Source organism: Gambusia affinis, linkage group LG07 (assembly GCF_019740435.1).
Source record: "Gambusia affinis linkage group LG07, SWU_Gaff_1.0, whole genome shotgun sequence".
NCBI classification, from domain to species: domain Eukaryota; kingdom Metazoa; phylum Chordata; class Actinopteri; order Cyprinodontiformes; family Poeciliidae; genus Gambusia; species Gambusia affinis.
The window spans coordinates 5,135,341-5,158,469 of record NC_057874.1 but is presented as its reverse complement, the minus strand read 5'-3'; the positions used below and the strand labels follow the sequence as shown (position 1 = coordinate 5,158,469).

The following is a 23,129-nucleotide window of genomic DNA, read 5'->3' as shown; positions in this document are numbered from 1 at the left end:
TCAATTGTCTTGTCTCATTCTAGTGTTGTTGTAATTGTTGTTTTAAATAAATATCAATGTATATATATTAAAAAAATAAACACTAGCTACTCAGTTTATGCACATCGGCTCCTAAAAGAACACTCTTCTGATGCTGCTTCTGTAGCCGCAGTTAGCTGCCTAGCCCATAACTGTTACATTAGCAAAGAGAAGTTCAGAAGACTCAGATCATTCGTGAAAGTCACCTCACTATGTTGCAGACTTTTGGACACAGTGTTGTCCAATATATACGACACGTTAGTCAACACCTCCGCACAATAATTCAGAGCAGTGAGTGACTTTTTTTTTCATCACAAATGCTTGTGTGTCTCTGTACAGCTAGCTTTGCTAACATCACGTCAACGGAGCAGCTTATCTTTCTTTGAGCTTCTTTTCTAAGTGACGAAAAAAGTTAGACCTAGTCCCCACCGTCTGTGAAAGCGAAGCGCTGCTGAATTAGCTGTCACCATTGGATTACTTATGAAATATACAGCGCTTCACAAGAAGCATGCAAAACTAATAAAACGAAATAACATGGACATCTTAAGGAACACGACCATATTTTTCAAAAAGCAACAACTCTGAACCTGAACAGTCAGCTGAACTAGAACTCCGACATCAGAGCTGCTCTACTGCTAAGCTACGGGGTTGTTGTGCTTCCTCCTGCTTCAGAAGCTAAAAGCCTGAACCGTAACCTCCCCCATTACTTGGTCTCTGACTGTAACGACAATAAAGTCACATAATATACTTGAACATATGGTAAAAACATTGTCCGTTAGAATGAATGAAAAATGTTTAGGTACTTAAATAGCAAATTTTTACAAGAAAAATGTCAGAGAATGTTGCCTACTAGCAAATGCTAAAGCTAATGTTAGCCACAAAGTTTAAAGAAGGTAACCTTCACCTTCATGTCTGTGAATGTATAATGATGCATGCATCTTAAAACCTTTCTCCAGCTTACTTGTTGGGGCTTCAGATCGATGTACATCATTAATTGTTACCTTGGACAAGCACTTAGCGTAAAGTGCTATTTTCAATAGATCGGAAACGACTGAGCCGCTTTTCCCCGAACACGGAAGCTGAGGTGCAAAGAGGCCATTACTGTCGATTGGACAGACATCTTCTACCACTCAAAGAAAACCACTGCGCATGTCTTGGAGCGCTGCGTGGAAGTGTAGCGGAGTTAATTTTATTTATTTATTTGTGTATATATTTTTGTCTCAAAACCTTCTCCAAACACGATTTTGTTGAATTGACTTGTCTGTTATCGCTTTTGCACTGCGGCAGGCTATTTCTGTTTTATACTGCTTTTATTTTTGGTACCTGCTGTAAATATTGTTCTGGGAGGACGGTTATTAGTGTTGCACAAAGCAGGGTTCTGGGAGGCAGCTGCAGCAGCCAGGCAGAAGCTGCCTAACTGCGCTGCTGCTAAGACGTGTGCTAATGCTACCTCTCACTCTCAATAATGTTTATAACGTTAAAAATAGTTCTCAGTTTTTGTGCTGCATAAAAATATAATGTTAACTGTCTTTAAGTGTTATAAAATCTTTGGGTTTGGTTAAAATGAAACTGTTACTCCTATAAAGTTTGTCTGACGTTTTTTTGTTGATCAGACTGTGACTGTGTACCAAACCCGATGATGGTTGAGTGTGTCCCACACGGTGTCTTATAGGTATGTGATGAATACAGCTTTCTGTTGTAGTTTTATATCTTTTAATTTAATTACTTTATTACAGAATAGGTCCTCTATGCATTCTTTTACATAAAGTAAGACTTTTAAGTTTTTTTATTATATTTTTGATTTTTATTTATACTATTTTGCATCATGTATTAACATATTTCATTGATGCTGTTTTGTACACAATTTTATTTTTCTTTATTCCATTTGTTGTTAATATAAAAAGCGAGAAGCTGCCTAACTGAGCTGCTGGGATCTGACTGTGACTGTGTGTGCCATACCCGCATGGTTGAGTGTGTCTCACTCTGTCTTATAGGAAGAAACTGAAGCAGATCCTGATTCCAGTGTGACTTTATTGATCCGTTTTACAACTCTTACACAAGTGAAAGGTGGGCACGGGGGGAGTGACAGAAACGCTTAATTGGTAAGTCACGTTATTGCTTGGATTTTAATCGGTGCGTTTTGCATCCAGTGATAATAAACATGCTAACAAATAAACTGGTCAGTATGCTGTAAGTTTAGTGATATTTCCACAGTTGCGGTGTTGGCTGGTCTTGAAATAAAATCCCAAGTCCTCAGCGCCTGAGACCATCAGAAAATGGTCTCGAGTACTACAACACTGCTAAGCAGTCATAGAGTAGCTCTCACCAGTCTATAACTTATTAAAAAGGTGGCTCTTTATTCTCCCTTTTGATCGCTACAAGAGCGCTTATCAAATAACGTCGCCATGGAAACGATATTTGTATGCGTGTGTGTGTGTGTGTGTGTGTGTGTGTGTGTGTGAACCCCTTGTGCTGGTGAGGCAGCTGTGATTCAGAGGTAGTTTGCAATAGGCCAGCTCAGATCATCTAACTATAAATTCTCTCATGAAGTCAAGTATGATCCAACCTGCCACGCTGCAGGCTTTCCAAAACACAACCGGTGGCCTCAGAAGAAACGTCTATAAAATGAAAGCTGGTGGCCCACCGGTTTTAAGGCGGATTGCAATAAACTGCATCTGCCTTCCACGTCTGATTAAAATCTGCAAGTCGTTCTTTTTTTAATCAGACTTTGATAAGTTGCCGTCATAGAGTCCGGTGAGAGTCTTCCTCTGTAACAGCTGGGGATGAACAACACGTTATACTGAGACCCAGCCACTGCATCATTAAACACATCGCAATCCATGCCAGTCAGATTTGTGAGCTTTCGATGCCAACACTGAGACCTGCTTTAATTTCTCTTAAGAAGTGTTTCAATCTGCTTATTATTTCCAATGAACCTTATTGACATGTTAAAGCAGGAAATGCACAATGTTGTTATTTAGTGGCATGGCGATTCATTTAACTGGTAACTCTTGTGGCGTTTCATCTACTCTGTCTGCTCAACCTCATTGTTTCTCATATTTTGGCAGGCTTCTCTGATGTAGTTTTGTATTTTTCTTCATACTCTGATTTGTTTGACCCAGTGCTTTTGCAGCCAACTACAAACCAGAGATCTCTTCTAAGGTATTACTCATCAGTGGCTGAACCATAGTCTTAAACTCAGTTTGAAATAAACTGTTTCAATGTGTTTCTGAGTCATTTAAAATTACAAAGCACTAGGAGTAACTACTGCATATTTGGGCGTTGGAGTTTGGAACGCATTACAAGCTGGACTCAAACTGATTTCTGAAATGAAACTGACAAGAAAGGTTTAGTACTTTACTGCACCCATTAATTCATTGTCTTTATGCAGGTCACATTTATGGAACGCGCTTGTTTTCAAAAGGGTCAGTATTATGTTTTTTCCAATCACATAAAATCATTTTACAGCACAATCAAGTAACTATGTTACCTCCAGTTGGGATAAAAATGCTGTCTATTTCAAATAGGACTTGTGACCTTGAAGTTGGGCCTCTGTCTCTTTAAGAATCTCCTGCTCTTTCTGAAACTCCACCTTCAGGAAGTCATCACAACGTGGCTCCTCTATTAACCCTTTAACAACGTTTTTACCAGGGCTGCACTGAGGTGTAGCTCATATAATAAACTCAGCAGATGCACAGTTCCACCAGATTACTAATTGCTGCTGGCTAGTCTGAGTGCTCCTTGGCGAGCACTCGCATCCACTACCTGGCATGAAGAAAAACAAAAAAAAACACAGACATGAAGATATTTGAATGTTGAGCTGCTCGTGCATTTGGCTGTGTTCCCGCACTTAAAACCCCTCCGCAGTCTGGCGCTGAAACGCTGCAAATGCTAACCCGCTGCAGAGCAGTCGGCCACAGAAAAGACAGACCGGCCAGTAAATACTCACTGATCGCAGCGAGTGTTTACTTTCAGAGCGAGATAACTTCATCTGTGGTTTGCAGTCATTTATTATTGAATCTCGGCGCCATTGTGCAGCGGGGAGAGAGAGCGCCTTTGTTGCTCAGACGACATTAAATATGCTGACGCTCTGGGATTTGTGAAGCATTCACGGACACTTAAGAGTGGGGGAGTTGATGGGGAAGGGCTGCTCTGTTATGCGGAAGCTTGGAAACTGCAGCTCAGAGGAGGAGCTATTCCTTGAAGGCGGTGCTAGGGCCTAGCAGGTGTTTTGCATACATAAATGGTTGTCACGGGACATTAAAGGATTTCTCAAACATGCGAGAACTTCAGGTATGGTTTTGATGCTTAACATTATAACATAATGTAAAGCTCAAAACAGTTGATTTTACATAATACAGCCTCTTTAAATTGTTTTAAGAATTATTTTTCTGTCATTTAAGTGTAATGTACTCATGATGTTTCGTTACACTGGAGCAGGCTGGGTGAAGGGCGCTAAAGCTACAAAGCGTGGGGCCTAAAAAGACAGAGCTTCATCAAAGTTATCCATTGCGAATGATATAATGTGAGAGTCGGCATAACTTATTCCGTGAAAAGCGGCTCTGTGCTATTGACATTGCACGCATTGATTTGTCATTTGAGCCGCCTTCAAACTCAATGATCTGTCACTCAGACCGGACTTAATGGATTTCATTTCATTTCATCAATGGACACATCCCCGTCTGCTGAGCCACCAGCATCGCTTGAACTCAGATTTTGCTATATTACTGCTGACGTGGCGAAAAGCCCTGGATCTCCCCCGTTCCTTTAATAGATTCTATACGGGGGGATTTGGCCCACATACCCTGCTCATCATATAATGGAGTGAAATCCTGCCTCTTGTTGGATGAAACGGCGCCGTTTGGTCGCTAACACACACAAGCACTGTTGCTTTGAGTCGTGCTTTAGCGGAACCACAAGCAGAAACCGCATTTAGCACATGGTCGACCCGTTCCTCCCTGGGGCCTTTGCAGATGGTCGCCACCCAGCAGTGAACGCCACGAGTTCTCCATGGACAGGCCCTTTCCAGAGGAAACGGCCATATGCACCTCCAGAATAAACAAAATACACATCTATCTTTGAGGGGGAAAGCTCAATTCCACATAATTTATTTTTTTTAAATATGTAACTTTATCACTCAAGCAACAACTTGAAAGTGGATAGTGAGCAGTTACATTGACTTGAGTGACGTTTTGGGGACAAAAAGTACTTTTAGGAGTATTTTTCACTACTTTGTACTTTACAGTTTCATTATAAAGTATTGCTACTCTTGAGTAAAGTTTCTGGATTCTCTGTTCTCTGCGAGTCACTTTACTGAATGAAGGACTAAATTCACCAGACACACAGACACACCTGCAGGTTTTTCTCAAAGTTTCATACTTTTTATGTTGAAAGAAATTGATTTGGAAATGTTGATTTTTGCCTGATTTTGTTATTTTGTAATTATTAATTTATTTAGAATCAAAGGCAACCAAAGAGCTTCACAAATCAGTCAAGAAACAGAAAAGAAAGGAGGACTGGTCTAGTGCTCTCTCAAATTAGCGTTGAAGCAGATGACGGTCGATTAATTTTCATGTTTGACTGTAGAAGCTAAATTATGAAGATTACAACTCAGATTTTCAGATGCTGTGGATGTTGCAGTTGGTACACGAAGGCTTTTGCCATCCTGTGCTTTGCGCAAAAGAGGACTGAAACCAAATGCTGGCATTTTGTCTGATATCCTGGGATGATCTCAGTGTGCCAGATGGATCTCCAGAACTGCAGGTGGCTTTTACACAATGTTGCATAAATGGCTGAATATTTTTCAAAACCAACTCGTTTCCTTCAGAACAACAGTCGCTGTAAAAGTGAACGTCACGGCTGCGTGCAGCGTGAGCTTCAGGTGTCTCACGTTTTACACGTGTGAAATAAGTGTTAAAAGTGAAACGGGTAGATTCCAACAAGGAACATGAGCAATTTCTATTGAATGGAAATCAAAGCTTTGTGACGCTTATTCTAAAAAATGATGACATTGTTTTTTATTTACCACTTTGTAGCGAATGTTGCCACAAGTTTAGAGCCATTGTTCAGTTGGAAAAACCTATTTGATTAAAATCTTTGCCTTGCTGGCAGAAGTGGTGGGTTTGCTGTAAATCCTACATCCTGATGCTCTGATGCGTTTCATAACAATCCCTAATTGCTATGGATTGGAGAAGAGATGTTGCTGATTGAAAAGCAGCACCACTACAAATGTGCATATAAAACGTTGTCAGTATTCCACTAATGTCCAAAAAACACAATGTTTCAATTGATTCACACGTGAATAAGTTTGTTCATGCTGTAAGTTTAAAAAACATCCCGCGTCATCACCCAACTACTTCCTGTTTTCGTCTTCTTTATTATTTACGCCGCTGGCAACATTCGGTTGTTGATCACGTGAGTCGTGTGATGCGGACAAAACGTTTCCTTTGCGGTTTTGTAAAATAAACCGATTTCTTCACACAAAACAAACAAACAAAAAAACGCCTCATCCTAGTGATAACATTTTTTTAATTGAAATTTTTTTTTGAAAAATTAGTTGTTTTTTTTATTTGCTGTGTTTCCATGAATCAAATTTCTTTTCAAAATGCGAAATTGCGTAATTATCTGGTCAATGGAATCGCAGCCATTGGTTTCTGATTCCTCCCACAGTTTGGCCGTCATAAGATGAGTCAGCTGCAGCTCACGTCCAAAGTGCTGCTTGATCTTCCATGTCTGAAGAAAGACGCTGCTTCATCTTTACTCCCTGGACAAGCTTTGATGTCGACAACAAATTGCTCCTTACTTTTTCTTGCTTGTTTTATTGTGTTCAATAACCAGGACAGTTGTCGCTTCCTCAGGCAGACACACGAATTGAAATGTAAACTTTTCTGTAGCAAAAATTATTTTAATACAATCCTGACTTAATAATTAATTTTTTTATTTTTACAACTTTCACATAGTTGCGTCTGTGTTACGTTTCTGAGAGAAATCTATAAGTCTTAAGTCTGCCTGGCCATGATTAATCATTCATTTAATCTATCGTAAATCCTCCAAGCCTTTCACAGAAATTAGCTCACTGTGTTATTTCGGGGCTGTCTGAAATAGCAGAAATCCTTGGCGAGCACTCGCATCCACTACCTGGCATGAAGAAAAAAAAAAACAAAAAAAAAAACACAGACATGAAGATATTTGAATGTTGAGCTGCTCGTGCATTTGGCTGTGTTCCCGCACTTAAAACCCCTCCGCGGTCTGGCGCTGAAACGCTGCAAATGCTAACCCGCTGCAGAGCAGTCGGCCACAGAAAAGACAGACCGGCCAGTAAATACTCACTGATCGCAGCGAGTGTTTACTTTCAGAGCGAGATAACTTCATCTGTGGTTTGCAGTCATTTATTATTGAATCTCGGCGCCATTGTGCAGCGGGGAGAGAGAGCGCCTTTGTTGCTCAGACGACATTAAATATGCTGACGCTCTGGGATTTGTGAAGCATTCACGGACACTTAAGAGATGGCATGTCGAATTCCTTTGAAGGATTAAAAACACAATGCCAATGGTATCACATTTCCTATTGTTATTTATTTACTTTTTACATTTTATCAACAACGGGCCCACCACGGGCTTAAACGCGTCGCGGGTGAATAAAGTCCATGTGCGGTCTGCCATTGTTCCTCTGCGGCTCCAATTGTTTGCCACCAAAATTGTTCAAAAGCGTCCATTATATAACACAAGCAGATCTTCACTCTACAGCCTCTCCATTGTTCTAATTTTATTTTCGATTTCACCATTAGCTCTTATTCAGGAAACAAAAAAAACAAAAAAAAAAATGCTGCCATGAGAGAAGTGGATCAATCTACGTGCTGTGAAGAGGCCTTTTAGTGCTGTAATGGGTTCTGATGTGGGAACATTTATCCTTCTTCTGGAGAGACGGATCTTATAGTTTCAGCCTTTGTGTTAGAGAATAATGTGGCGTTTTCTCTTCTTCAACCTGACTGTGCAGGTTCGCATGAAATATACTTACATTGCACATTTTTCAGGATCTCCATTTTACATTATTGTTTTATACACAACAGACATTATGTTCTACATGTAACTAGGCCTGTCACGATAACAAATTTTGCTGAGTGATTAATTGTCTCAAAAATTATTGCGATAACTTTTAACCCGGTAACTTTTCAGCTGTTCTTTGTTAACGTGACATAAACAGGTTCTAATGATTTTCATTCAGGCAGGACGTTACGCTGACACTAGAGCTGCATGCGTTGCAGGTAGATTGCAATAAAGCATTGATTAATGCCTGGTTTTAAAATTAGTTAATTGGACTTGTAGCCATTATTTTGTGTACATTGTTGGACATCACAGGGCAAAATGTAACCGTTATACCTAGGATTTCTGTCGGCTATTGTGTGATCTCTCAGGTTTTGAAAATGGGCCGACAATCGACCGACAGCTCTAAGATGGTGTCGTGTGAACTGGACATTACACTGAAGAAATGAGGGAAGGAGGGTCAGTGGAGAGCAGCGGAGTTGAGCCTTTTTTCATTCAGTGTCATCAACAGAAAGAGAAAAAGGCTGGAAGAGACGATAAAGGCGATAATTAAAATGACGTCGATAGTTTTAATTTATCGTACGATTAATTGATTTATCGTTTATCGCGACAGCCCTACATGTAACATAGGGATGTGTAATATTCCATTTTAAACCTTCTGTATTCTTCATGATAATGTTGTGAAGTCCAAAAGCTACTGGACTCATTTCATAAAATGGAATGCTATTGAAAAGTTAAGAAACTTTATCACTAGTGAAGCACATTATATAGATATAACGTGCGATAGATATATTCTTTGAAAGCCTTTCTTTCTTATAATTTTACGCTTTAATGTTAATGAAAACAGGACATTTAATATTAGAACATTACATCAGACCAATAAAAAAAATCTGTCTTTAAAATTAGAAGTATGGACTTAATGAAAAGTATGTTTAATACGCTCTTTAGGGTTATTCTCAACTTTTAACCTGAGAAACAAAACTCATCGGGACGTATATTCTAATTTATTGAAAATGACTGTCAACACAATAAAAACTTGTTTTTGATGGTTTTAGATGTGAGTCAATAAAATGTTTGTAGTGTGAAGTGCTCAGCCCCTCCCACATAATCCTCCCCATTCTGAGAGGTTAACACTTAACCATAACGAGATTCCTAAACTAGTTGAGTTCAGGATTTGTAGGGAATCTATTTTTATTGAGGAAGACTCACCTGGCTTTATTGCTGATCAAAATCATAATGTCCATTTCTGTAAGAGGAAACAGTGAATGTTAGCACGTGTTTGTTGTCTTTGGGACTTTCACCGTTATTCAGAGTGCCTATTCTTTATTTTTTTTTAATCATATTATGCATGGAAGTAAGGAATGGATGAAACGATTATTCAGATTAATCGTGATGAATCGGTTGTTGAAATAATCGTCAACTAATTTAGTAATTGATTTATCTTTATCTAGAGGATAAAGCACAGTAAAAAAAACAAACATTTGCTTAAATGACAACCCATGGCAGTAACTAAGCCAAAACTGTAAGAAATATATACATTTCATATTTATGATAAAAAAAAACCATTTTTTGTAATGATGTTCTACCCAGAAATACTAAAGTGGTAATTTTGGCTTCACCTGGCTCAAATTCTGTGATTAAATCTCCTATTTTGCAGCTTTTGCTATCTGATTATTGACTGGTTAATCCAATAAATAATCAGCAGGTCAGCTTTGCATGGCATTAATATTAATTCAAGTAGAAAGGCTTGAGATTTTAACATTATGCATCCTGTGCTACAAACGATTAAGTGTTCACTAAAGGAATGCTATGATTTTGCAATTCAGGCACTAAAATGCCTTTTCTTATTTTAAAAAAGGAATTGAATTTTTTCAGTATTTAAATTTTTTCTAATATTGTCTAAAAAGGCTTAAGTAGTTAAATAAAAAATCTGCAGATTTTTTTTTTTTTTTATCCGATTAATCGTCCACCCTAACTAACTTCAAATAGTCACATCAATTATATGTATATTATTTTCTTAATGATCATAGCTCAACAAGAGATGTACGTATATCTGCATACATCAGCACAGCATAAATCTAACACTTTAACAAGATCAATAAAGGCATTACATCATTGGGCACACTCCTCTGCAGGACCTGCAGGATGCTTTTGAAGTCTGGCGTTGTGTTAGAAACCCACTGGAGCGCCGAGCTAAGCAAAGACAAATACATTTATGTATTGTGAAATAATGCATGCATCACGAGGGGAGCAATTTTTGAGGAAAGGAGGAACGATCCCAAACAACGTTATTGTTATGAGCTGCCGTAGTGCCGGACGAACAAGCCTGCAAATCTTAGATCCAATGCTTGTCTTGCACGTATTGCGAACAGATCAGTGAAGCAGGGAACATGAAGTTCCAGCAGCCTCTTATTGTGTTTCATGTTCCTGCTGTAGTTTGGGTGTTAAATATTGTCTATGATTTATGGCTTTTACCAGCTGGCTGTTGTGCAGATTGTTCATCTATTTTTTTTTTTTTTTTACCAAATCTCGTTTTTTATACCAGAACGTCCCTTTACAAGCCAACAATCATAGAAATGTTTCGGCTTTATATCATGTTAATGACTTGTTGTCCTCTAAGTGGATATTTGAACAAAACATGCTCATCTACGTCTCAGCAGAGAGAGTGTGCCGAATCCCACTGACTGATGTAGAACTATTTGAACTGACTGAACCTTTTTAGCATCGTCCCGTTACAACTTGCAAGTACAGATGCACCGATCCGATATTAACAACCGTATCGGTCCCGGCATTGGAAAAAAATCCTAGATCAGATATCGATGACAATGCTCCACAGTTCTTTCTGTGCAGATCTATTTAGTTGAATTCTATACTTTGTGCTCAGAGCGATGTCATGCTTTATTATTATCTCCAAATTACATGGAGAATTCCTAATCACACTTTCTGAACCGTTTGAAGGAAGGTTTGTCGCATTTAATTTGACTTGTTTCGCCAATGTAGTCAAGCTATTGTTTTTGTCAGTTTATTTATGATCTATTTTACATTGACTGTTTTACTCTTAATTACACTGACTCAACAAATCAACCTTTGGGGAACCTTTGAATTGGTGCACTTAGCACATTGGTGTCCCAAAAAGGTGCACTTTATAAAACTATTACAAAAATAAAATTTTCTTTCACTTTCACAACATTAAAGTTGTGTTGTTCTTACATGTTTGACCAAGCTTGGGACGACATTGTTGTATTAAAGTGTGCTGTAGTGGTGCAGAGTTATCAACCAAATTTGTAATTCAGTACATTTATGTCTGTGTTTAAAAGAAAAAAGAAATGTTTTAAGTCAATCCAGCTTTATTTTTCTGCATCGGATCGGGATCAGCCGAAACCAAACCTCTGATATCTGAATCAGAAGTGGAAAAAGTGGATCGGTGCATCCCCCCCCGGATGAAATTCATCAAGATTGTGGCTGCAATGAAGCAAAATGTGAAAAAGCTAAAAGGGGCATAAATACTTTTAGAAGGCGTGTTGTGATATTAATTTTGAGTGTTGCGGTGCGGTCAAATCCCTCCACAAAGCCGCGTCTCCCTCTTAAAATTCCTGTTTTTGTGGAATCTGCACAGCAGGAAGCCGCTGCCAAAAGAGCCATTCATTCATGGATGGCTACCAAAAATATGCAGCCACGTCCTCATGGTGATTACATCAGTGTCCTGGCGTGATTCACTGTTGAACAAACAAAAACCAGGGCTTTTTACTCGTCAGGCTTAAAAAAAAAAAAAACAACAACAAAAAAAAACTGGTGTGTTGGGATTGCCTCTGTCTGATTATGAAAAATCATCCTCTCCCCATCATATCCTCAATATGTTCACAAACGCTCGGCCCAAAAAAAATAACCCCTCCAACCGCCCGTTGCCATGGCAACTCCAGATAGAGTGCTGCGATGCTACAAGGCCACGCATGCCGTTGTGATGCGAGGCGACTGAAGAGGAACGCCGTGACAAAAAAGAGACTTCGGGGAGGAAGATGGAGATGGTGGAACGATGCTGAAATAACTTTTCAGATTGGAAATAGAGCAGCAGAATATGGAAGCCAGGCTGCATCAAGAGAGAAGACAGCATAGAGTTTTTTAAATTGAAAAAACTGGAAAATATTTGATTGAACCTTCAGTGGCTTATATATATAAACGCTTTATTGGGTGGCAGTGGATTCTCAGACAGCAGATGGTTTCTTCCAACCGCGATAGCTCCCTGTACGAGACCTCATAGTTTCACACTTAATAAATAAAAGGTCCAAACAGTCCAGTTGCCCTTTCTCTAAGGGCAACTGGACTAACACCAACAACTCAGCGCCTGTTGAGGTGTACGGCAGAGTCACGCACGTGAGAAAAGCAGAGAACCAGAAACACCCCGACCCGTCTCTGTGTCCCGGGTCTCTCTCTTCTTTTTATGCCTCGGCGTTTTTGTAGCTTCGGACCTTTCTCTCCCACGTGAGAATTAATGGAAGTTAAGTGTTGCGCGAGAGCCTGCGAAAAAGTGTGAAACGTGTCTCGCGCGTTGGCCGCGAAGTCAGCAGAAGTGCACTTTGCAAGTGAAATGAATTGAGTCCCCAGATGTAAACAAATCATTTGTAAGACGCACCGACAGCCCGCGTCTTTGAACCGCGTCTCCTTATCTGTTGCTGTGGAGTTAAGTGGTTTGTGCTGCAGCAGCAGAGATGCAGAGATTCCTCTAACACAGTACAAGGCTAACTTATCACTTATTTTTAAATTGCGGTGCTTTTAACCGGATTAGCATCAGCCCACAATCGACGGGCTGCAAATATGGAAAACCTATTTGTAGTATAAGTGCGATCATGGATCTTATTGCTCACTTATACCTTGTCAAGGTTTTTTCACGCATCTTATTTTTTACACTTTTTTTGCACTTTGTTGTTCTTTTAGAACTGAATATAGAAAGTTTCTGCACCTCTACCATCAGTTTCAGGTTTGTAGAACCAGACATCATGGAGGTGCTCCATGGGGAGTGCTGTCGCTAGAACGTGTTTTTACAGTATACTACACTGTACACTATCGATAGTCCAATATTCATATTATGAACCTCATTAGGCTTTTACAGAAGTGAAAGTGAACATCATAGTGAGGATACAGGATCTGTCTTAGGATCTTCAGGAAAAAGTTTGTTTCAGCTTATTACAGGGGCAGTATTATTCTGTTTTTGTTTATTATGGACCATATTTGTCTCTGAATAAATAGGACTGATTGATAAACTTAACTTTTTTGAGCTATTTATATAGTTAGCATTATTCCCTCATCAAAATCATACCTGGAGTGTTCCTTTTATTCTTTCATGCATGTTTGAGAAATCCTCTCATCTCCCATGGCAACCATTCAGTTGAACAAAACGCCTGGGTGGACCTAGCCCCGCCTTTGAGGACAAAGCTCCTCCTCTTAGCTGCAGTTTCAAAGCTTCTGACCTTCCACACTACATAGCACCCCTCGCCTCTCAGCTCCTTCAGACTAGCCAGCAGGAATTAGCTAACAGCAGGGGGAACTGCACATCTGCTGAGTTCATTTTATGAGCAAGTTCACCCTGAGAGCAGACAGCAAGATGCTGAAAGGAGTCTTCGGGAACCCCAAATTGTCATCAGTGCAGGATTTTGCCACTGTTGAGATAAAAAGGCCTGTCTGAAAGAGAAGGCACAAGTTTTAACTTTTATGGAGAGTGTTCAAACCTTTACTCTGAACGTAAAACATGAAGAATAAGCTAAATAATACATTGACAAAAAACAGGTCTTCCAGAGTAGTAGGGTGTCTTAATTCTTTCCTCCACAAGATATTTTTTTTATTTATGTATTTTGTTTGAGTTAACCAAAGTTAATTGTTGGTATATATCTGTAAACCAAATCTTCCTTAAATCATAAGCTATGCAAAATATATTAAACCTCAGACCCACGTGGAGTGTTTGAAACATCCAAATTATGATGCATTCTGCATCTCCTCTTTCTGGAGGCTCAATGGCAGTAAAAGGCTTTTGACTTTTTTGTTTTTGACCAACTCACCTAATCAAAGCATATAATTCTACAGGTAACGTCCCTGTAGAGTTTTGTAAACTATACATTTGCGATGATACGTGCAAAAAAATACTCCAAAGAGCCATGTAGAGAGTGTTTAAAGATTAAAAAAACGAAGAGACAAGATCCATAAAGGACCTCATCCAGTCTTGTGACTTCTGCATCACGTCTTATCTATTTCCCAGGAAGTCTGTCAATAGAAGTACCTAAATTACAAATAAATTCTATGTTTATTTTGAAGGAAATTGTTGGCTTTTACCTGTTACTTCTAGACATATTCTCAAAGTGCGGTTGGATTTTTCAAAGAGCGATTATGCTACTGCTATAAAATCTACCTTTGTGTTTTTACGTTTCTTTTCTTTCTTTAGAATTGCATAAATCAAACTAAGCCTGCAAACATTCGCCTCCTTTCGCCGAATATAAGATGTTTGAAGTCACCTCTGGTCGCGCTGCTAATTATTAGCCATACGTCGATTTGCCTTTTGAGACTCCGTAATCTCCCATGCGCGCGCGCGGGTTCGCTCTCACATCCACCGGTGTCCGCGCGCTCCGGCCCCAGCTCAGCCAGCTTTCCTCTCCTCCCCCTCCCCTTCCTCCTCTCTCTGCCCTCGCCGCGCAGAGCTCGACGCGCACAGGCACAACAGATGGTACAGTACCACAGGCTGCAGGAGCGCAAGAAATTGGCTCAGAAGTACTTTTATACCTCCGAACTTCGCCGGAACGTTTAGTCTCAGCGGAAGTGGCGGGATTCTCCGTTGACAAAAGTCGACTTTCCGACAGTCACTGGACCCCCGCATTTAGAGGCGCAGTTTGCTGCCAAGGTAAGTTTGGATTTTTCTGAAAGGCGTTAAAAATCTTGTTGGGTGCGCAGAGGAAGCGACGAGTCCTCTCATTTTTGTGTCATTCAACACTTTTTCGTACAAATGGAGTGTCTTAAATCGGCATTTGAGTGAAAAACAAGTTGATTGCAGTAGTGACTATTAGATACGTTAATTTAACTTGAACCCAATTTACAAAACACGTGGTTTAACTGTGTCCGGTTCTGATGAATTTACTTGAAAACCGATTCATTTCAACATGTCGGACGAAGTTTAAATAAGTGGAGGGTCCAAATGAACTTCATTTGGCAAGTTCTGATCAGGAGTTTATTGCAGCACTTCATCATCGCCGCGGCTCCGCGGGAGCACTTCCCCTGCAGTTTGGTGCTGATGATGCAGCCCGGTGAGGATGCTGCTGCCACAACGCGGAGCGGCGCTCAGCCACCCAACCATCGCGTTTAGGGACCTCTGCGAAAAATAGGCTGATGTTGTTAAATGAAAACTGTTAACTTTGCATCGTGTGGAAGCCCAAACGTGACACAATCCCATAAAAAAAAAATCAGTAACAAATTAATAGATCAATTATCAAGTACATAATCAGGTATTTGCTTAATTAAGACAATTACATGAAAAAACCCCTGCATAATTTCTCCATGTTATGGCTGCATGCTGTCATACTTGATTAAATAAATTCAAGGAATTAATTTAATCTTTAAGCCTTAAACATCAGAATTAATGGGCGTGGTTTATTTTGACCCAATCAATAAAATTTATTGGATAAACTGCAGATTAGCCAATCACTTGTTAGAATACATTTGTGGGAACATGGTGACAACTTCAATTTCTTTATGGTAAAGCACAGGATTTCTGAATGCCAGAGGTGATTAAACAGAATAGTTATTTTATCTACCTTACAATTTATGCTTAACTGAAAATAAATGCAATTAAAAGTAAAATTATAATTGTTTTAATGTCTAAATTTATTTTCTGCATATATAATAATACAATGTAAAATCTTGGAGGTGTTCCCATGTTGAAATCATGCATGATTATATTTGTTTCATGAGTTCCATCCATTCATCTTTTCATCTATATTCTCATCCTCCGGATAAGTGTGGCAGAATTACTTAAAATTTGAAACACAGATGTCATTTACTTATAACTTACTTATAACTTATAATTAGTCAAAATTGTATTCTACTTTACTCATTATTGCTTTGAAAATATTTTTGTAGCTGCTTCAGGGTCAGGAGCTGTCAGTCTGCCAGTCCTAGCTAGGGTTTTTATTATTATTAAATAGTTAGTTTATGGTTTTCTTATTTAGCACATATAAAGGACAAAGAAACTCAACAGTTTTCTGAGAAAAACTTAAATCGGAAAAGAAAACTAACAGGTGAAAGGATAGAATAAGATGCAGTCCAGAGTCGGCCTGAGGTATAAGTGAACTCTGAGTTCCTTCTGCTTGACCAGGTGCCTCAAGAGTGCTTGAATTTACGGGTTTAGAAACGCGCCAGTTCTACACAAAACAGACGAGTAATGAGATTTAGTGGCCTGAGATCTCGTGATATTAAGAGGCTACAATATTTATCAGCCAAGTGAAATTTGTCTTGTAACCTGCTATCCTGTTCCTCTGTGTGTGACTCTGAAAAGTGAAGCGAGTGTAAACTATTAGGAACCCTGGATATGAAAATGCGTTCAGATAGAATCTGTTTGGTATGTGTTTGAGACTCTTATTTTGAAGTAATGCAGGAAGTAGTTTCTGAGATGCTGTGCTCTAATTAGCAGAGCTAGCTAATAAAGATGGCTAGCCAGACTGTTGTGTAAAGAACCTCCTACTAGTTTTATACTGTTTGCTTGGCAGAATGTAGAAAAAACGGTGAAGTGATGAGATACTACGCATTTTTAAGCGAAGAATGCCATAGCTGGCTAATAAGTAGCCGCTAAAGTTAGCATGTAGCTTGGGGCTTGGCTTGTTATTACATAACTGTTGAGCTGTTTTATTAACAGAAACTTGTGTTTGTGAAGGACAGGATTTTCACAATTTAATAAAAAAAAAAAAAAAACAATAAAAAAAAACATTGAGACCACCTTAGAACTGGACAAATTTACCAACAATTTGTGGACTGGTCAAAGTTGGATTCCACACTGATAATGGATTTGTTGTGAAACTTTTTACCCAAGACATAAAAAAAATTTCTGCATCTCCTCCCAAATTATTCTAATAATTTTTCTTGTCTACTTTAAGATTTTCTGCTTAAGCTGCGGTCACATTTTCTAGATTGAGTTGCTCGTGAGCAAAACATTACATTATTCCAATGTGCATGTTAATTGCAATCAGCTAATCTATTTGTGGATCCTCCAATGAAATTGCAGTAGGGGTGTCAAACTCATTTTCATTTTGGGTCATATCAAAAATCTGAAAGCTCTTAAAGGGCCAGTTGTGCCAGAATATGTTGATCAAACCATTTAAATTGTTAAAGTATTGGGCCGTGCTGTGGTGGCGCAAGGGGTTAGCACGCCCAGTGACGTGCGGTGAGGTTCATAGCTGGTGAGGCACTGACGTCATCAGAATCAGATTTGCAAACAGATGCATAGATTGACAGCAGTTTACAGGTTATGTTTCACTTCTGCATCCTTACACATACAAACTGTAGCTCACAAAACACACATATTATCTCCTGCTTCGATTGAAAGTCCACTTGAGAAAACTTTTTTGGTGTTGTAATGTAGTCATCCATGTCGAAAGTCGGGATAAGCGAGAGGAAAAAAATCACTATCTCTATTATAATCTATCGCTGCACTTGACTTGCTTCCCGAATCGTTTAGCCTAGCTCGCTGTCACTTACTCGGCAGTTGAGGAGTGAACAAGACGAACGTCTGGGATCTTGAGCGCCCCCTGCCATGAGGCAAGAGAACTGCCTGCCTCACCTCGAACCTGTTCTCTGCCGTTTATAATCGCTCATTACACGAAACACGTTACACAAACACAGTTGGTGACAAAAAGCACTGTACATTATATACATAAGCTAAATTATTGGAAATAAGTTCACATATTAAATTTGTTTAAACCATTTTATTGACGCCGTACAGCAACATGCTCTCTCCGCTTAGCAGCCAGCGCAGAGCCATGGGTTGCGCAATCCAAGGTGAGGCAGAGCTCGCTGCTGCCTCACCGCATCGCTTCAAGCATTTGAATGGGAAAATAAGAAAATTCAGCGATTTTGAACAAATAAAAATCGAAATTGGTGAAGCTTCATGAAAATAAATATTTTTAGTACAAACCACCGGATGAATATAACAATTTAAATTACTTTATGATTATATATTTTCTTTCTTTCCATGATGGCTGGTGAGGCACTGCCTCACCTGCCTCCCCTGACCGCACGTCACTGAGCACGCCCCACGTTTGGAGGCCTCAGTCCTTGACGCGGACGTCGCGGGTTCGATTCCTGGATCCGACGACCTTTGCCGCATGTCTTCCCCTCTCTCCTCGCCCTCTTTCCTGTCAGCCTACTGTCACAAAAAATACGAGCCACTTGCGCCACAAAAACTCTTCGGAGAAAAAAAATGGAAAAAAAATCAATAAATTGTTAATATATCAATAAGTAGTTGTTCCACCAGGATTTTGATTGTTTTAGTCCAATCAAATTGGTCAGATTTTGTGGCGCCAATTTAGAAATGTTTGCAAGGAATTTTTACAGAATTTGTGCTGGTGGATGATATCAAATATGTGACTTTTTATTACTCACCGTATCAATTACAGACGAGAACTTGACATGAAGGCTGAGGCAGCGGTCACTTGAACTCAATGTCTTTGACCAATTTGGGGAAAATTTGTGGTAAAGTCAAGAAAGAAATGTGGAGATTTGTTGATTTAGTTTGAATTTTACACATTTGTGAAAAACTGGAAGAACTTATTGGTGTAATTTGGAGCCTGGAGGGCCACATAAAAAGCTATGGCGAGCCAGATTTGGCCCCCGGGCCTTGAGTTTGACACACGTGAATTCCAGTTGTTTAGGGCCTCATGCAGCTTTCCGCTAGCCCTGCTATAATATGTTAGAGACCAGCTCCGTCTAAGACGTACATTTCATTTGTTCTGCTTGTGAGGTTTATCACTAACTGTATATTTGGCAGCGAAGCCACATGCTTGGAGTCCCACAGGAAAAAGAAATCACCCGCAGGAGCATCACCATTATAGATTATAATGGCATTCCTCCTTATAACGTGCCCTCAAGTTGCCAGCGAGCTGAGCATAATGACTTTCTTCTTTCAAACCCATAAGACCTCCTTTGGCCCCCCAGGTGTCCCTCGAGGCCGCAGCCAGCCGCTTACAGGAAACGGCAGCGGACCACCACGGCCTCCCAGTTTGTACACAATTAGCTCTCCGGGGGAAACGACTCCAACTTTCCCTCGTCATCCGCTCTTAATTCTCTGTGAGCTTCTGGCAATGTGGAGAAGGAAACACTTTTGAGGAGTGCTTTGCAAATGCGACTGTCAGGGTACAAATTTGCAATAGCTGCTGATTTATTGAGGGCAATGAAGACGTTTTCAAATGAACAAGAGAACAGGAGGAGAGGGATCCTGATTCTTCTGCACTGTAAGGATAGATGGCATTGGGATCTATTAGTACAGACTTAGAAAAGCACAAAGGTGTTTTTACGAAAATAATTTTTTTAATTCAGATTATGTGTAACAAACCAAAAGACAATAATGTATAATTCTGAATTGTAAAGAGTTATTTGGATGTCATTTTTATCAGGTATGTTTTTTCCACACCTGATAATCCAGTAGACTCGGTTAGACTGGGGACCAAAGTTGTAAGATTTGTTACATTTTCCAGAGGTGCGATTCACTTTTACACCGCACTGTGTCAAACGAACAAAGCCGTTTGAGAAACCTTCCCCCCCACCTCACCTGACGTGGCGCTGCGGCAAGAACCACTGAAGGAAACAGCACAAAAAAACTCTAAGGAGGACCCTGAACGCAACTTCCTCCTTTACTAAATGAAACCAAAAATGGAGCAGCGTCAGATTTTAGCAGTTGTTGTTGGTAAAAGATCACGAGCCATTTCTCCCACTACGCTCGTTCGTTTGTTTTGGTTGTATTTACCCAGAATTCTGCTTCCTGCTGTAGAAGTGGTCTCTGGTCCGCTTGCATCCACATAGACATTCAAACCGCGCCAGAGTTCACTTCAACCAAGCTGAGACATAGGTTTTTAGGTGGGCCACAGTTCACTTTTTGTTGTTGATTTATGCATTCCCTTGCTCTAACCCTCCCCAAATAAACTGGACTTTCTAGGAAAAATGGACTGGAATTCAATTAAAGCGGACTAAACACGGCTTGTGTGAATGTTTCCTTCATAAGCTGTTGAATGCTCTTCTTGTCCAGCCTCTCGTCTGAGGTGGACTGCCATGTCTTAGTAGTTACTTTCTAACCTAATTCAGCTTTAAACTTCTCCTTATCCTTAACCCTGACTTGTCTCCCATGTTCCTTGGTCTTTATGATACGGTTTGTTTTATTCTCAAACCTCAGTGTACTTCATACAACAGCAGTATTCACACTGACATTAAAGGTGAGAGGCATTAACATCCAGTACTTTATTCTTGATTTTATTTAGACGCGTCAGAGTAAATGGGGTCTGATTACAAATATACGTAACACTTTAAAGATTTTTACTCTTAAAAAAGTTGAGAAAACTCTCTACACTGGACTAAGATGCTTTAAAATGTATATTTGTGACATGATAAAATTAGGGCTTCAACTAACGATTCTTTTAGAAATCGAGTATCCTATCGCTTATGCTGACGATTAATCGCTTAATCGGATTAAAACTTTTACACATTATACTGATTTATTGTTTAACTTGTACCTTCTATTCCTTTGTTAAATAAGAAAATAAACATTATAGTGCTTCAATTCAATAACGTAGCATTCCTTTAGTGAAATTGAACTGGGTGAAGCCGCTTGAGAAGTAAAACGTACTGAAAAAGATGTTCTTAACTGAAACGCACAGTTTCGGCTTAATTACTGCTCTGAGTATGTTGGGTTTTTTTCAGCAAATGGCTTTTGCTTTGAGCCTGTGCACTCCAGTTAACAATTAATCGATTACTATGTCAGTTCTTTCAATAATCGATTCATCACGATTAATCCGATTAATTGTTTCCGCCGTATATAAAGTGGGAAGTGTGTTAATGCGGCTGTGTTGTTTTTTATGTTTACGTTTTCCCGTCCATCCGTGGAAAAAGGCTGGAGGATGAACTTGATAGTTCAATACCAAAAGCAGGAACTGTCACCCATTAGGTCCACTGCTGCTGTCAGACTCTCACCCCAGGTGGTGTTTTTTTTTTTATACTTTTTGACACTTGAAACAATGAGACCGTAACGATAGAGGGCCTTTGGAAGTAACTGTGAGGATTTCTGTGTGATGGAGGAGAGAGAAGCCTAATGAAATCAAGTCAAGCAGAGACAATATCCACCAGATTGCGGAAAAGTGAGATCCGCAATAATAAGATAGGACCCGGCTCCTTTCAGTGTGGACTCTGAGTGCAGTCTCTTGCTCTGAAGAGTGAAATCAGAAGCTCGGCCGGTGCTGAGGCTGACTCATTTCGACTTTACGTACCCTGCATGCAAGGTTCGTCTCATATACATAAAGTCTGCCTCCTTCATTTTACATGAGTCAGTAAAATAAAGGAAGTTCCATAATTAAACATTTGCTCATTAGAAGTCGTTTTCAAACAGCCTGCGGAGGCATTCTGTTTCAGCGAATGCAACGGCGTGCAAATGCGATGTGACACTCCCAGACATCTTGGGCAAAACGCTTCGTGCAAACCATCGGAGGGAATCAAGTAGACTCTCGCTTCCACGTGTTGATTCGTTTGGCGTGACTTAAGCAGCCGGCCGCTGTTTGATTTGAGTTTTGAAATGTCATTGCTGCTGTTTGCTGTTGCTCCGTGAAACAGAGAGCAAAGCTGTCCTCACATGACCGAAGCTGTCACTACAGAAACGGGAGAACACAGAGAGGAACGGCACAGGGAGAGATGGGATGAATGTATTCTGCAGATGGGCGTACAGTATAGAGTGATCTTCTTTTTAGTAGATCAATACCATGCTGTGAGAAGTGAGAGATTAAAAAGAGATGAAAAGGGAGTTAGGTAACTAGAAAAAAAAACAATCTAGTTGTTAAATGGCTGTTTGAAATCTGCCTGTGAGCTTCTAATCTCATCATGAAGGGATGGATGCTCACATAATGAAAGATGACAGATGAATCTAGAAAGGATAAATTATGCTACATCGGCATTCATGCCCTAAACTAGCAGATCGTAGAATTCAACTTTATTGTCATTGCACTGTCACAAGTACAAGCAACGAAATTTGCATCTATCCAGAAGTGCTATACAGGATATAAATATTTATTTACAGGTGTACAAGACTAAATATAAATATAAATATGGGACCTATATGCACAGGTTATACAGAATATACAAGAATGTTAGGAAATGGATTATATATGTATTAGTGGGTTTATAATACAAGATAAATAATGGCAGATAAGGTTTATCAGAATACTTATGAGATTCTTGCCTTATGCTTTCTGGATGCACGACCAGATCAGGAACACCAGCCTTTGGAGTGGAAGCTTAGACATTTAAGAGTCTCTGGGAACATACAGAGAGAAAGCCAGATAGCACTGAACAGCCAGCAGTGGCTAGACATATCTGTTTCCATAAGAAACAGCTGGTTTCTTATGGACTGTTTTGAAAGTTTCAGACCTGAGCTTTTAATCATGTCTTTACCTCGCCAAGAGATGTTTCTCCTTTACTGACCATCCTGGTCATTGTGATGGGATAAATATAGATCATCGTCCTGCCTAGACACCAGAGTCTGATAGAGTTGGCTCTTTGTGTCATATTTTTACCTCAATGACACAAATTAGTTTCCTGATTAGTAATTACTACTAATGGCAAACTTCTTAGGAAGCTAAAAAACAATCTTTATTTACATTTTTAAAGGGATTCCAGCAATTTTACATGTGTTGACTTTGTTTAAACATTCTCAACATTTTTTTTTTTTTTGTCAACTGAAAAAAAAAAGAAAGAAATACTCACTTTCAGGACTGCCAATAAATTTGTTCAGTAGTGGAAGTTGACAAGAGGAATTAGAAGTGATATGGAAATAGAAAACATGCTCTG

The 23,129-nt window shown here is 39.6% G+C and overlaps 1 protein-coding gene across 2 annotated transcripts in view; it reads left to right on the top strand.

The window, feature by feature from the left end:
• Positions 1 to 203: 203 nt before the first annotated feature.
• Positions 204 to 23,129, top strand: part of LOC122833735 (caM kinase-like vesicle-associated protein) — a 60,085-nt gene continuing 37,159 nt past the window's right edge. Inside the window, exons 1-2 of one of the 2 annotated variants that reach the window (XM_044121568.1) lie at positions 204 to 309; positions 2,013 to 2,120. The gene's annotated coding sequence lies outside the window, so the exon portion shown is untranslated. Of the gene's footprint in view, positions 310 to 2,012; positions 2,121 to 14,749; positions 14,944 to 23,129 lie in introns of those variants that run through there. The other variant, XM_044121567.1, reaches the window with a different exon arrangement.